At 42.4% G+C, this 15,225-nt stretch overlaps 1 protein-coding gene across 5 annotated transcripts in view; it reads left to right on the top strand.

Annotated features, from left to right (window-relative positions):
• Positions 1-15,225, top strand: part of NMU (neuromedin U) — a 131,118-nt gene that overhangs the window by 86,509 nt on the left and 29,384 nt on the right. The window lies entirely within an intron of this gene.

The raw sequence follows: 15,225 nt of genomic DNA, 5'->3' as shown, positions 1-15,225 counted from the left end.
TCACATCCTAGACTGTGATAAACAGAAGCTGCACAGTGCCCTGAAGACCCCTAATGACAGACAGTGTTGCTCAGAAGTGATATCTCCAGATTTAAGATGGTCATTTACACTGGATGAAAGTTGGCCAAATCTTCTAATTGAGGCGGGCCGACCTAATGCGTACGAGGGCCTCTTCCCCCTCTCTTGACTGCAGATTTCTGGAGACAGAAGGATTGAGCACCTGAATTTCAACATGCCCAATCCTTTTGTTTTCACCATAAACAAGCTGTCATCAGAGGTGTCTAGGAGAGACACAGAAACCAGCAGAGTGTGCATGTGTATGGCGAAGTCAGAAGGACTAGTTGGCAGAAGATCGAGCGTCAGTTGACAGAGATCTTATGTGTATATCCAGCTTTAACCATTGCCATCCATGAAACAAAGATTCAATGCTTAACTTATACACTTAGACACTTGAATCAATATCAGCCTTCTCCATTTTGCATTGCTCAGTCTGCAAAAAAAAATCGGACATGTGAGCAGACGCATAGATCATACAACATTTAAGTGACCTCTAATATAATCTCTAGAATTGTCACTTCTAACCATAACTTAAAAAACCTGTCTGCCTTCTTCCACGTATGACGCTGTGTGGATTCCAGCACACGGCTAAACCCTTCATCCACTCCCAGTAACAAGACTGTATGGGTGCTTAAGTACTGTATATGTTTATTGGGATGATATGGACAACAATGGGAGATGAAAACAGATGGTATAGTAGAACACAGTAGTAGATGACATCAGAGGTTGTTGAACACAATTGTGGATGAATCAGGTAAATATGGAATCCGCTTGATATAAGCAGTGATTTTGCAGGGAACAGGACACGTGTGAACAGCTAAGGGATCCGAGGGAAAATGGCTACATGCTTCAGTTCTGGAAGATGAAGGGGCGGTTCTGAACAGATTAGCCATTAAAGGGAAAGGATTCTAAACACTTGAATAGGAAAGAGAAGGGCAACTATGACATCTAATGGCCATAGCTGGAACAGCACATAAGAAATGTCTTGCTGCACATGAATGGGCAGAACAGGCTATATACCAACTACCTTAACGTAGTTGCAGATCTCTATGATATAGTGATAGTTTAAGAATAAATAGAAGGAAAAGGATAAATAGGTGATGAAACAAGTATTCACTCACTTTCGTTAAATATCAATAGTGTATCTTTGTTATTGTTCTTTCATGTGGATAGGGCAAACATTTGTCTATTGCAGTTTACTACATCCTTTTAGTTTTTTCATAAACTAAGGAAAATGAGTTAAAGGTATGCTTAACTCAATTTTATGTATCTGTGAAGGTAATGGTTCCAAATTCCAGCAGATTTCACACGTTCCTATTACTATCTCCTCAGGCACAGCAGCCTAATATTAGACATCCCCTTGGTCATGTACTTGATTTTGGCATTTGCAGCATGATAAAAAACTGGAACCAATGTATAAGCTTAAACCGAGGGACCTATTTATTGCAGCACTAAGCACTGAAAATATGTCTATTTTATGGGTAGAAAAAAGATGGCTCTGCTTCTTCAATAGACTTTGCATAGGTCACTAGTACAAGCAAATATGATAAATTTTATAAACTAAAAAGAGAATCCTCTTCTCAAATTCTTATGGCCAAGACAGACTTTCAGTTCATGGCGGGATAAGATTACGTGCGGTCTATAGACATCTTTAGAGAGGGATGAGAAAGGGGAGAAGTATTCTGATGCAGAAAACTACAGCTCTTAAGTATTTTATCTCACCCCAGTGCTGCATTCACAGCTACTCTGCACAGCTTTGCTGTATAATTTGCTCCATGCTGCTGCTTTTAAGGGTATGATACAGAGAGATAGTGGAGCAGGAAGGGATAGATAAGGAGTACAAGTTCACAATTGCACAATGTGCAAAGTTTTCCAAAAATTACTCAAGGTGTCTGGATCACACACGTTGAAAGAGACCATGATGGGGACCTCACAATACATTTTACAGTTATTAGAATAGGTAGAGATAGGGAGTACAAGTTTCACTACTACACAATAGTTTCCAAAAATTAAAAAATATTACACACGTGGGGTATACATATACTGTATGACCACTAAGTACTTGTTGCAGAAGCAGGAGGAGTAGGATGTGATTTCCTGAGGAAAATGGGTTTGGATGGTAAGGCATGGACGTTAAGACAACTTCCCAAAAAAAGATTTGGGCTGCATTTACGTTACTGTCATTCGCAGGGCTTACAAAGTCAGAGGAAATCTAGTTCAATTTTAGAAGTGTCAGCCTATCTGCATTGTATGTTGACAGGTGTATGCGCCTATCCGTTATGATTGTACCAGTCAAACTAAAAACCTGCTCAGATAACACACTGGTGGCAGGGCATGCAGCACCTCCAAGGCGTACAAAGAGAGGTCGGGCCAAGTGTGCAGCTTGAACAACCAATAGTGAAAGGGCACTAAAGAATCAGAAAGGACGCTGGTATGGTCACTTCAGTGCTCCTTCACCATCTTGGTCAACTTCTCCCTCCTCATCATAGTTGAACCCACAGATAGCCCTTGCTGATGTGACGGTTTCATGAAAATGGCCCAGTTGGTGGACATTCCCCTCCAGAAAGTCTTCCACACCGGCCCTTTGGCATGCATGCACTGAAAATGGCACATCTGGCTCCGACATGAGAGAAGGAAATTTCTCCTTGTACCGTGGGTCAAGAAAGGTGCACAACCAGTATTTCATGGTGGACAAAATGTCTTTCACGTGAGGGTCTTGGGAAAGGCATCTGTACATGACCTCTGCTACAAAGAGTCAAATGTTCATTTTTTTATATCACCTTTATGAAACCAGTCAACAGCAGAGTAAGGAAAATTATTGCCACTGGTAAATTGTGACATTTGCGTATTTCTGCATGCGTTGCGCCAGTCGCACAACTGCTAGATAAAGATACGCTATTTATTTAACCGATAGAAAATTCTAATTTTTTCATATCACCTTTAGGACACACGCCAACAGCAGAGTAAGGAAAATTATTGCCACTGGTAAATTGTGACATTTGCGTATCTATGCAGGCTTTGCAGAAGTTGCACAACTGCTAGATAAAGATACGCTATTTAGTTAACCAATATGATTTTTTTAATTTTTTTTATATCACCTTTATGAGACATGCCAACAGCAGACTCAGGAAAATTACTGGTAAAAAGTGACGTTTGCGTAGCTAAGCAGGTTTTGCGCCAGTCGCACAACTGCTAGATAAATATTAGGTATTTTAGGAATAGGCGAGGAATATTATTTAGCAATTAGCTTTTAAAAAGGATGTTTACTATATGCTGGCACTGAGGAATATTATTTAGCTGTAAAATAAAATATATATGCTGGTACGTAGAAATATTATGTATCTCTCCCAATGCCCACAGTCTGTTCCCAATACTAAACTATACACAAAATGGAAAATAGCAGAGATCTGCAGCATGTACTTGCATGATGATAACACCCAGGTGCCTGCCTTTTACTCTCCCTCCTATTAAATCTCTCCCTACGCTTTCTCCACCTAACAAAGAACTAATCTTCACCCTCATGAGCTCTTAAAAGAGCTTTTTGGAATCACAAACTCTCCCTATAAGTTGCTTTTACTCTCCCTACGCTCACACTACACTGTTTCCGGCTACAATGTAAGCAGGATGGAGCCGGCAGAGATTAAATATCCCCTATGACGCTGTAAGGCCAGCCATTCACAGTAATGCCAGGCCAAAGATGGCTCCAGCCTTACTGTGATTGGCAAGCCAGCCCAGCATGTTCATTGGCTGCAAATAAAGCGCCAAACATGCTGAGCGGGTCACTCAAATATACCGAGGCGAATAGCAAATTACTCGCCGAGTAATGAATAGCCTGAATAGCGTACTATTCATGCGAGTAACGAATAGTGCCGAATGTATTCATTCATCACTAGTATTGATGTTATAGCTGCCTGACAGCTATGTTAGACCGCACTACACCACGATCTGATAAATACGCAACTGCGTCAGACATGTCAACACACCCGGGTTTACAGGAACTCACCCTGTTTTCAGCCTTCCTTGCTTGGTGAGATATAGCTATTTCTGGGCAATATTGGATTGTGCAGAGTACTCACCTGTATAGCCTCAGAACAGATAGTAGTTTTCTGGCTGGGAAAGCAGTTAGGGAAGAACAGACCCAAATTAATATATGTGATTTCTGTCATTTAGTGCCGGGGGCCCAAAACTTGATTGGGTATATGGGCTGCAGACAGAAAAAAATGAATTTTAACAGGCCACATTATTTGCAGGATGAGCTGACATTTTCAGTGATAGCATTATTTTTTTCATACAAATTTTTGATCATTTTTGGCTTTTTTTTAATGCCATTCATCATAGGAATTATGGTACAATTTTATAGCAGCTCAGTTTCATATAGCAATGTCCCTATCCTGGTCAACTTCTTGTAGAAAACATTCCCAATGTTACTGCTCTTTACATTCACAGAGAAAAAGTCCTTCTCACCTGACCTAACTCGCTCGGCAAAGAGCGACCTCTTCCTCCTGCACGGCCAGGGCGGCATGGCATTGATGTGCCGGAACACCGACGTCAGCTGCCTCTGATTGGCTTGTGGCTGGTAATGGTATTAAGGTGCAGACGTTTCAATTTAATGGAGCGAAGTGCTGGCATCGGCGGCCTCTGGATTGATGGACTGGGCTGCAATCATCACGCATGCGGCACGAGGGTCCTGTGTTTGAGATCTCTAATCTCAGAGTATTGCACTCTCAGGCTATGTGCCCATGTTGCAGAAGTGCTGTGGAATTGTCCGCAGCATTTCCGCAACTCCCCACCGCGGATAAAACGCATGCGGAATTCGCATGCGTTTTCCTGCAAAACACAACCGTTTTGCAAGCGTTTTTAACTTGCAGAATGCTAGCGCTTTTCCAAGCTTGGAAAAGTGATTGACAGGTTGGTCACACTTGTCAAGTATAGTGCTTGACAAGTGTGACCAACTTTTTACTATTGATGCTGCCTATGCAGCATCAATAGTAAAAGATAAGATGTTAAAAATAATTTAAAAAAAATAAAAAATATGGATATACTCACCTCCTGGCTGCCCCCGATCTCCTCAGCGGCGATCCTGGTCCTCAACGGCGCTGCTGGCAAGTTCCGTTCCCAGGCGTGCTTTGCGAGAATGATGTTTGTGACGTCATCAGAAGTCATTCTCGCAAAAAACGCCTGGGAACGTTACTTGCCGGCAGCGCCGCTGAGGACTCCGGGGGCCAACAGAGGGTAAGTATATCCCAATTTTTTATTTTAATTCTATTTTTTTATAGGAATATGGTACGCAGGGTATGGAAGAGAGTCTCTTCTCCTCCAGACCCTGGGTACCTTCCACACATGAAGCGCTCACTTTACGCATGGTGGGCATAGGCACATGCGTAAAGTGAGCGTTTCAATGCAATCCAATGGCGGCAGAATTGCCGCGATTCCGCAAAATTAATGGACATGCTGCTGATTTTTCCTCTGTGCGATTCCACAGCCAAAAAATCTGCAGCATTGGCACAACAACTGCGGAATCCCATAGGATTGCATGGGATGCGTTTTGTTAGCATTTTTTAAGCGGTTTCGCAGCGGCAAAAATGCGACGGAAACCCTTAAAAAACGCAACGTGGGCACACAGCCTAATAGAAGAGAGTAGTAAAGTGACGTGTGGGAGAGCAATTGCTTTTTTGGTTGTGAAGCGGTGGATGCCTCTGTTTGTGATGAATGAAGCGAGAGCCTGGTGTGTGTGAGAAGTATACAGTGTAGTCTGGTCTGAGGTGTGAATTAAGTTAGAGGTCTGTTATATAAGCCACATCCTCTAAAGAAGACATTTTTGGAGTGACCTTCTATTTATGTGTCACGCTGTGAAGAACTCTCCTGGGTTGACATCTTTGCATTGTTCAGTGTATTGCACACATAATAGCAGTAAGCCGTGGTGTCTCCCTACTAGCTGACAATTAGAGAAGGAGCCTGCAGAAGAAACTGATGGAAATATAGGATACAAGTCATTTAAAAGCCAGATATAGTGGTAACAACTTCGGACTAACGTACTCCTCTTTTGATAAGGGAGGATTGTCCAGCAAATAATATGTATGTTGTGACAAGGCTGTTTGTGAGGGGAGATATGTGTCACGGAGATTGCTTTCCTCCGTGAACTAGAAACCCGTAAGTTTCTTTTCAGCATGATATGCGCTAAAGGAGTTAAGCCGCCATGTTATGGGCGGGTTTTTAGGTAAGTAGGTAAAGAGCTGGGCGCGACGCCTACTCACCATATCTCCACCTCAAGGGTGTGGCTGGGGAAATAAATGTCCCGACAGTTTTTTTTCTTGTGTGTCTGTGTTGTGTGGACGCAAGGAAGTCTCCATACTGAAGCCCCTGTGAGCGCTGCTCTGTGTGTGGTCCTAGAAGTACTGGGCAGGGCTGTGCATGAACTGTTTGTTTTCTTTTGCGCCAGACCGGCTGTTTTTCCGTTACCATATTGGGTTTTTGGTTTATGATACAATAAACCACCTAGAGATTTTAACCCCATGTGTGCCTGTGTCTACCTCGAAGAGCAGCTAAGTGAGCCCACCGGACGCAATGCTAATGAATGTTTTCCACTACTCCAATAATGGTGTAGCGAAAATGTCAAGAATTGTGAAAGATTGTAGATCAAGTATTCTACACCCGACTACTAATGATTGTGCTAGAAGAAAACACAATAAAAGGTAAAGCACAGCGGATCTGTGGGGAAATAAGCTACTGCGAAAAGGAAGAAACCTAGAATTCGATCCTTAACTCAAAGGTTGCTTTCTTATTACACAGATGTATTCTTTCACTTCATATTTAGTCTGAACAACACTGTGCTGTTTGCAGACATCTGAAGGCATCCTTGTTAGGATTTGTTCTCGTGGCTACCTGCTGGGTGCTAACACTGCTAAATATGAATTCTGCCTAGAGTCACAACCATTTGTAGAATTCCTGTTATGTGGAGCAGCGCTAACAATGTGACAGAGCTTACTGGGAAAAATAAATATTTATGTAGAGAAAAAATATATCTATAGTCTCTATGCCCACGAATATCTGGTTTGCAGAGCTAATGTTCTGTAATTACCATAGGACTGTGCTTTATTATTAGCAAATGCTAAGCATCTAAGATTTTTGTTATGAAATATGTTTTAGTGTGTCTTATTTAATATCTCATAATTAGAGTTGAGCGATACCGTCCGATACTTCAAAGTATCGTATCGGATGGTATCGGCCGATCTTTAAAAAAAGTATCGGTATCGCCGATTCCGATACCGGAAGTCCCATTCAAGTCTATGGGACTTCCGGTATCGGAATAAGAAAAACCCTTTCCTGCCCTTGTACAGCCTCTCTGGGGTCTGTACGGGCCTTTCGGGGGGCTGTGCCGGCCTGCCAGGGGGTCTGTGCAGGCTCCGGTGGTCTGTGCCGGCCTGCCGGTGGTCTGTGCAGGCTCCGGGGGGCTGTGCCGGCCTGCCGGGGGGCTGTGCCGGCCTGCCGGTGGTCTGTGCAGGCTCCGGGGGGCTGTGCCGGCCTGCCGGGGGGCTGTGCCGGCCTGCCGGGGGGCTGTGCCGGCCTGCCGGGGGGCTGTGCCGGCTCCGGGGGGCTGTGCCGGCCTGCCGGGGGGCTGTGCAGGCTCCGGGGGTCTGTGCAGGCATCGTCCGATGGGACTACAAGTCCCATCGGGCGATGCCTGCTACCATGACAGTGATTGACACATTAGCCAATGATGGGACAGTAGTAGTCCCATCATCCGGCTAATGTGTTAAATGTAAAAAAAAAAAAAAAAAAAAAAATTACATGCTACATACATACAACATGCATACTACATACATGCTACATTCATACTACATACTACATACATGCTACATACATACTACATATATACTACATGCATGCTACATACATACTGCATGCTACATACATACCACATACATACTACATACATACTACATATATACTACATGCATGCTACATACATACTGCATGCTACATACATACCACATACATACTACATACATACTACATATATACTACATGCATGCTACATACATACTACATGCTACATACATACCACATACATACTACATATATACTACATGCATGCTACATACATACTACATGCTACATACATACCACATATATACTACATACATACTACATATATACTGCATGCTACATACATACTACATATATACTACATGCATGCTACATACATACCACATATATACTACATACATACTACATATATACTGCATGCTACATACATACTACATATATACTACATGCATGCTACATGCATACTACATATATACTACATGCATGCTACATGCATACTGCATGCTACATACATACCACATACATACCACATACATACTACATATATACTACATGCATGCTACATACATACTACATGCTACATACATACCACATATATACTACATACATACTACATATATACTGCATGCTACATACATACTACATATATACTACATGCATGCTACATACATACTACATACCACATACATACCACATACATACTACATACATACTACATACATACTACATGCTACATACATACTACATGCTACATACATACTACATATATACTACATGCATGCTACATACATACTACATATATACTACATGCATGCTACATACATACTACATGCTACATGCATGCTACATACATACTACATACATACTACATGCTACATACATACCACATATATACTACATACATACAATACATTCATACAATACATACATAGACATACAGTACATATAACATAGAGTAACATACTTACCAATACTTGTCACATTGTTCCCCGAAGCCATTGTCGTCTACGGAATAAATATTAACATAACAAACCACAAAAATACTCACCCACGATCCGAAGCAGTCCACGAGTGTGTCCCACGACGATCTTGGGTAGAGAACTGCAGCATCAGATGATGCTGCCGTTCTCTACGGGCTGCAGGAATCCAATGACGGAAGGTAGGTATCCTTCCGCACTGTATTCCTCCGCCACTTAAAAAAAAAAAGTCCCTAGTCTCACTTTATGCCATTGCTGTGTGGGAATTTCCCACACAGCAATGGCATAAAGTGAGACTAGGGACTTTTTTTTTTAAGTGGCGGAGGAATACAGTGCGGAAGGATACCTACCTTCCGTCATTGGATTCCTGCAGCCCGTAGAGAACGGCAGCATCATCTGATGCTGCAGTTCTCTACCCAAGATCGTCGTGGGACACACTCGTGGACTGCTTCGGATCATGGGTGAGTATTTTTGTGGTTTGTTATGTTAATATTTATTCCGTAGACGACAATGGCTTCGGGGAACAATGTGACAAGTATTGGTAAGTATGTTACTCTATGTTATATGTACTGTATGTCTATGTATGTATTGTATGAATGTATTGTATGTATGTAGTATATATGTGGTATGTATGTAGCATGTAGTATGTATGTAGTATGTATGTAGCATGCATGTAGCATGTAGTATGTATGTAGCATGCATGTAGTATATATGTAGTATGTATGTAGCATGCATGTAGTATATATGTAGTATGTATGTAGCATGTAGTATGTATGTAGCATGCATGTAGTATATATGTAGTATGTATGTAGCATGCAGTATATATGTAGTATGTATGTAGTATATATGTGGTATGTATGTAGCATGTAGTATGTATGTAGCATGCATGTAGTATATATGTAGTATGTATGTGGTATGTATGTAGCATGCAGTATGTATGTAGCATGCATGTAGTATGTATGTAGTATGTATGTAGTATGTATGTAGCATGCAGTATGTATGTAGTATGTATGTAGTATATATGTAGTATGTATGTAGCATGCATGTAGTATGTATGTAGCATGTATGTAGTATGTATGTAGTATATATGTAGTATGTATGTAGCATGTAGTATGTATGTAGCATGCATGTAGTATGTATGTAGTATTTTTTTTTTTTTTTTTTTTTTTTTTTAACATTTAACACATTAGCCGGATGATGGGACTACTACTGTCCCATCATTGGCTAATGTGTCAATCACTGTCATGGTAGCAGGCATCGCCCGATGGGACTTGTAGTCCCATCGGACGATGCTTGCACAGACCCCCGGACATCAGCACAGCCCCCCGGCAGGCCGGCACAGCCCCCCGGCAGGCCGGTACAGACCCCCACAGGGTGCACAGACCACCGGCAGGCCGGCACAGCCCCCCGGCAGGCCGGTACAGACCCCGGGCAGTCCACACAGCCCCCCGGCAGGCCGGCACAGCCCCCCGGCAGGCCGGCAGAGACCCCCGGAAGGCCCGAAATGACGGCGCATCATGATGCGCACACACCGCGCATCATGATGACGTCAGGCCGTCAATCAACTGAACTTCCGATTCCGATGCCGAATTCCGATATTGAAAAAATATCGGAAGTCGGTATCGGAATTCCGATACAGCAAGTATCGGCCGATACCCGATACTTGCGGTATCGGAATGCTCAACACTACTCATAATAGCTTAATAAGAAGTACAATAGTGTCTCCTGAACTGTGGTCTTTGATACACAGTAATTCTCATTTCAGGATCTGTACTCATTAGTAGACATTCAATGCATTTGAATTATCTTTATATCTATCTGATTAATAGCTCTTCTTCATTACTGCAAAAATGTAGTGTGGTGTATTATTATATTATATATATATATATAGGGTGGGCCATGTATATGGATACATCTAAATAAAATGGGAATGGTTGGTGATATCAACTTCCTGTTTGTGGCACATTAGTATATGGGAGGGGGAAACTTTTCAAGATGGGTGGTGACTAGTGTTGAGCTTTTCGATACCGCAAGTATCGGGTATCAGCCGATATTTGCCGTATCGGAATTCCGATACCGAGTACCGATACTTTTTTCGTATCGGATACCGGAATCGGAAGTCCAAAATGCAATGAGCCACTTTTGTGGCTCTGATTGGCTGCCGAAATGACGTCATCATGATGCGCTGTCTGTGCGCATCATGATGCGCCATCAGTTCGGGCCTTCGGAGGGTCTGTGCCGAGTGCCGACTGTCCGGGGGTCTGTACCGGCCTGCCAGGGGGCTGTGCCGACTGTCCGGGGGTCTGTACCGGCCTGCCGGGGGGCTGTGCCGGCCTGCCGGTGGTCTGTGCCGACTGCCCGGGGGTCTGTACCGGCCTGCCGGGGGGCAGTGCCGACTGTCCGGGGGTCTGTACCGGCCTGCCGGGGGGCTGTGCCGGCCTGCTGGTGGTCTGTGCCGACTGTCCGGGGGTCTGTGCCGACTGCCCGGGGGTCTATGCGGCCTGCCGGGGGTCTGTACCGGCCTGCCGGGGGGCTGTGCAGGCTCCGGGGGTCTGTGCAGGCATCGTCTGATGGGACTACAAGTCCCATTGGGGGATGCCTGCTACCATGACAGTGATTGACACATTAGCCAATGATGGGACAGTAGTAGTCCCATCATCCGGCTAATGTGTTGAATGTAAAAAAAAAAAAAAAAAAATTTACATGCTACATACATACAACATGCATACTACATATATACTACATGCAACATACATACTACATACATGCTACATACTACATGCATACTACATACATGCTACATACTACATACATGCTACATACATACTACATGCTACATACATACTACATACATAATACATATATACTACATGCATGCAACATACATACAACATATATACTACATGCATGCAACATGCATACTACATATATACTATATATACTACATGTAACATACATACTACATATATACTACATGCTACATACATGCAACATACATACTACATACTTGCTACATACATACTACATACATACAACATATATACTACATGCATGCAACATGCATACTACATATATACTATATATACTACATGTAACATACATACTACATATATACTACATGCTACATACATGCAACATACATACTACATACTTGCTACATGCATACTACATACATGCTACATACATACTACATACATACAACATATATACTACATGCATGCAACATGCATACTACATATATACTATATATACTACATGTAACATACATACTACATATATACTACATGCTACATACATGCAACATGCATACTACAAACATGCTACATACTACATGCATACTACATACATACTACATACATACTACATACATACACTACATGCATGCAACATACATACTACATATATACCACATGCATGCAACATGCATACTACATATATACTGCATATATACTACATGCATGCAACATACATATATACTACATACAATACATACATATAGACATACAGTACATATAACATAGAGTACATACTCACCGTCACTTGTCACTTTGATCCCCGAAGCCATTGTCGCCTGAGGAATAAATATCAAAATAAAAAACCATCAATATACTTACCCCGATCCGCAGAAGTCCACGAGGGTCCCACGTCGATCTTGCGTGGAGAACAGCAGCATCAGCTGATGCTACCGTTCTCTACCAGCTCCAGTAATACAATGACGGAAGGTAGGTATCCTTCCGCACTGTATTCCTCCACCACTGTAAAAAAAAAAAAAGTCCCTAGTCTCACTTTATGCCATTGCTGCGTTCCCACGCAGCAATGGCATAAAGTGAGACTAGGGACTTTTTTTTTACAGTGGTGGAGGAATACAGTGCGGAAGGAGACCTACCTTCCATCATTGTATTACTGGAGCTGGTAGAGAACGGTATCATCAGCTGATGCTGCTGTTCTCCACGCAAGATCGACGTGGGACCCTCGTGAACTTCTGCGGATTGGGGTAAGTATATTGGTGGTTTTTTATTTTGATATTTATTCCTCAGGCGACAATGGCTTCGGGGATCAAAGTGACAAGTGACGGTGAGTATGTACTCTATGTTATATGTACTGTATGTCTATATGTATGTATTGTATGTAGTATATATGTATGTTGCATGCATGTAGTATATATGCAGTATATATGTAGTATGCATGTTGCATGCATGTGGTATATATGTAGTATGTATGTTGCATGCATGTAGTGTATGTATGTAGTATGCATGTAGAATGTATGTAGTATGCATGTAGTATGTAGCATGTATGTAGTATGTATGTTGCATGTATGTAGCATGTAGTGTGTATGTTGCATGTATGTAGCATGTAGTATATATGTAGTATGTATGTTACATGTAGTATATATAGTATATAGGTAGTATGCATGTTGCATGCATGTAGTATATATGTTGTATGTATGTAGTATGTATGTAGCATGTATGTAGTATGTATGTAGCAAGTATGTAGTATGTATGTTGCATGTATGTAGCATGTAGTATATATGTAGTATGCATGTTACATGTAGTATATATGTAGTATGCATGTTGCATGCATGTAGTATATATGTTGCATGTATGTTGCATGCACGTAGTATATATGTTGCATGTATGTAGTATGCATGTTGCATGTATGTAGCATGTAGTATGTATGTAGCATGTATGTAGTATGTAGCATGTATGTTACATGTAGTATATATGTAGTATGCATGTTGCATGTATGTAGCATGTATTTTTTTTTTTTTTTTACATTCAACACATTAGCCGGATGATGGGACTACTACTGTCCCATCATTGGCTAATGTGTCAATCACTGTCATGGTAGCAGGCATCGCCCTATGGGACTTGTAGTCCCATCGGACGATGCCCGCACAGACCCCCGGAGCCTGCACAGACCACCGGCAGGCCGGCACAGCCCCCCCGGCAGGCCGGTACAGACCCCCGGCTGGCCGCACAGACCCCCGGGCAGTCGGCACAGACCCCCGGAGCCTGCACAGACCCCCGGGCAGTCGGCACAGACCCCCGGCAGGCCGGTACAGACCCCCGGCAGTCCGCACAGACCCCCGGGCAGTCGGCACAGACCCCCGGCAGGCCGGCACAGCCCCCCAAAAGGCCCTTACGGACCCCAGAGAGGCTGTACAATGCAAAAATAGGGTTTTTCTTATTCCGATACCGGAAGTCCCATAGACTTGAATGGGACTTCCGGTATCGGAATCGGCGATACCCGATATTTTTTTTAGATCGGCCGATCCATTCCGATCCGATACTTTTAAGTATCGGACGGTATCGCTCAACACTAGTGGTGACCATGGCGGCCATTTTGAAGTTGGCCATTTTGGATCAAACTTTATTTTTTCCAATGGGAAGAGGGTCACGTGACACATCAAACTTATTGAGAATTTCACAAGAAAATCAATGGTGTGCTTGGTTTTAACATAACTTTATTCTTTCATGAGTTATTTACAAGTTTCTCTTTGTTTACAGTCATTGACATGTTGCAGGAGCAGATAGAAATTGTGTTGATATCTGGTGAATGCAGTACTCAGGTCATTGCAGCAGATTTCAATGCAAGACACCCTAAGCAAGAAAACTGTCACCATTAAGTTTGATGTGTCACATGACCCTGTTCCCATTGGAAAAAATAAGGTTGGATCCAAAATGGCCGACTTCAAAATGGCTACCATGGTCACCACCCATCTTGAAAAGTTTCCCCCCTCACATATACTAATGTGCCACAAACAGGAAGTTAATATCACCAACCACCGCCATTTTATTTAGGTGTATCCATATACATGGCCCACCCTGTATATATATGACATATGGTAAGTTGCATCTCCCTTTTGGTGCAAATGAATTAAGACAAATCTATAAATGATTTCTGCAAATAAAACAGACTTGCATGCCTTATTTGATAGTATTCAAGAGTGTAGAACAGGAGAAGTTGCTTTGGAGATCTACAGGCGCATATTTATTTATTATAGGCTCATGTGTAGAACTTATGCAATATAGGCCAAATCTAACACACACTGTCTAATTTTGTTTTCTACATAGAGGCAGTATTAGTTAAAGTGTGACTGTATTTAATAGTCAATTTATTTTGAGTATATGGTACCTTCCCATTCTCAAACACTGTAATTTCAGGCACTGCACCATATATTGAAAACCTGAGATCTGATTTGGTTTCCTATTCAGATCCATTAGGTGACAGTTGCACGTTTGCTTGATTTACTGCGGCAGATTCACTAATGGTGTCAACTATTTACTGTAGATAGTTTAATTTAATGCAACCCAGATATTGGCACACAGTGCTAGATTTAAGCTCTGCCCCCTTCTACCGAGTC

This window comes from Dendrobates tinctorius, unplaced genomic scaffold (genome assembly GCF_039654945.1).
Source record: "Dendrobates tinctorius isolate UK_male_01 unplaced genomic scaffold, ASM3965494v1 ptg000079l, whole genome shotgun sequence".
Lineage (NCBI taxonomy): Eukaryota > Metazoa > Chordata > Amphibia > Anura > Dendrobatidae > Dendrobates > Dendrobates tinctorius.
Note: the sequence above shows the minus strand (reverse complement) of the source record. Positions and strands in the feature narration are given on the sequence as shown.